This window comes from Anoplopoma fimbria, unplaced genomic scaffold (assembly GCF_027596085.1).
Source record: "Anoplopoma fimbria isolate UVic2021 breed Golden Eagle Sablefish unplaced genomic scaffold, Afim_UVic_2022 Un_contig_12732_pilon_pilon, whole genome shotgun sequence".
In the NCBI taxonomy this organism is placed as follows: domain Eukaryota; kingdom Metazoa; phylum Chordata; class Actinopteri; order Perciformes; family Anoplopomatidae; genus Anoplopoma; species Anoplopoma fimbria.
The window spans coordinates 20,001-22,056 of NW_026552656.1; the positions used below are offsets into that span (position 1 = coordinate 20,001).

Below are 2,056 nucleotides of genomic sequence, written 5' to 3' on the forward strand. Positions count from 1 at the left end.
TTTTTTTGCCGATACTAATTGCTGATCAATGCTAATCCATATTAGCACATACAGATCCCTTTATTTTTTATTATACAGATGTTCTACAAGGCTCCCGACTATAATTTTTACGTCATCTTTTTTCTTCCTGAAAACACAATTCAGCTGGTAAAGGCATTTTAAAGAAATGTTAACAACATTTATTGATTAAAACAAATCTTAGTCTAGTCATTAGTGGATACTGTATTCTAAGCTGCTTAGAGCTAGTGGAAACAGCTCATAGTCCCCTTTCTAACATAATTAAACCGGTTTGATCCAAAAGGGCAAAAACAAGTATTTTTGTCATTGTAGAAATAAAAATGATACATTTCCAAATGTTTGACCTATTGTATCACTACTTCTACCATGGGTCATTTAGTTTTATATCACTGGGAGCAGAACTGCAAGTCTTACTTCCTTCTTTGGTTCTAGGCCTGGCCTCGCTCCTCATTGCTGTACTGAGGTCATCTTAAATATAATGGTTATTAATATATTACTTAAATCACAATTATATACAGCATATACTTATTAGCACTACAAAATAACCACTTTATCTTCTGTCTGCCATGCATCCCATAGACAACCTCTCACTACTAGTTGTCTAGGATCATCTTTAGCTCTATTTTAATACTTCAATGATTAGAAAAAAAAAAGTCAGTTGACCCTTGACACATAATTTGTGAAATGGCTTTGTAAATGAAATTGCTTTAAGATATATTATAAATAAGCAAATGAGCAATAAAAAACAGTAAAGAACAGTAGAGAATCACAGTAATATTATATATACAGACAGAAACTAATATAAATATTGTATTGCACAGTGTATTAGTGTCATGTGGTCTGCTGGGAGCAGAGCTGGTTGTGCAACCTGACAGCAGCAGGAAGGAAGGACCTGCAGGTACCTCTCCTTCACACACCAGGGGGTGAAGCAGCCGGTGGCTGAAGGAGCTGCACAGAGCACCAGGGTGTCCCGCATGGGGTGGAAGGTGTTGTTCATCAGGGATGACAGCTTGGCCATCATCCTCCTGTCTCCCACCGTATCCAGTGAACACCCCAGCACACTGCTGGCTTTCTTGACAAGTTTATTTATTCTCTTCCTGTCAGCTGTCGAGATGCTGCTGCTCCAGCAGACCACTGCAAAAAAAAAAATAAAAAAATGGCTGATGTCACCACAGTCAAAGAAAGGTCTTCAGGATTGCTCCTGCACGCCAAAGGACCTCAGAGATTGAGGTCCTAAGTCAGCTGAAGATTAAGAGCAAATACTGTGGTTTATATTCTGGACCATTCATTTTTAGTCTCCGATTTAACAGCGTCGGACACGAAGAAGTCCTGTGTTGCATCAACCTAAAACTGAAACAGGAAGAGTTGGTCATCTTTAGGATTTTTTACCACCGTTTACAGACCTGGAACATTAGTAACCGAATCACGTCAAGTCAGAGCACATGGACTCTAAAACAAAACTGATAGAATAATAACCACATCATCATATATTGCATGATCTAAAAAATCAGTGCATTTAACAGCGTTTGATGAAAATGAATGTCAGTGTAAAGGAGCAAAGTCTTTAAATAGAGTAATTGGATGGCCCTTAAAGGGCCTTTTCTTTAATAGTAAAGATCGTTCAGTGTTTATCCCCCGAAGCCGTGCAAGTGCGTCCCTGTCTCTTCAAGAGCATACACCACATCCATGGCGGTCACGGTCTTTCTCTTGGCGTGCTCGGTGTAGGTGACGGCATCACGGATCACGTTCTCCAGGAAGACCTTCACACCGCGGGTCTCCTCGTAGATCAGACCGAGATACGCTTCCACTCCACCATGACGAGCCAGACGGCGGATAGCGGGCTTGGTGATACCCTGGATGTTATCACGGAGGACTACGGTGACGCTTGGCGCCTCCTTTACCGAGTCCTTTTCCTCCTTGCCTCTTCCGCTCATTTTCACTGGTGGTGCTCTTCTAAAATGATGTGCTTTGCTGAGGGGTTCCCGGTACTTTCAATTCTGTCTGAGGACGTGATAGAAGACACGGGCGAGGCTTTTCT

General features: G+C 41.4%; 1 pseudogene; it reads right to left on the reverse strand.

The window, feature by feature from the left end:
• Window positions 1-1,646: 1,646 nt before the first annotated feature.
• Window positions 1,647-1,952, reverse strand: LOC129116127 (histone H4-like; annotated as a pseudogene).
• Window positions 1,953-2,056: the final 104 nt, after the last annotated feature.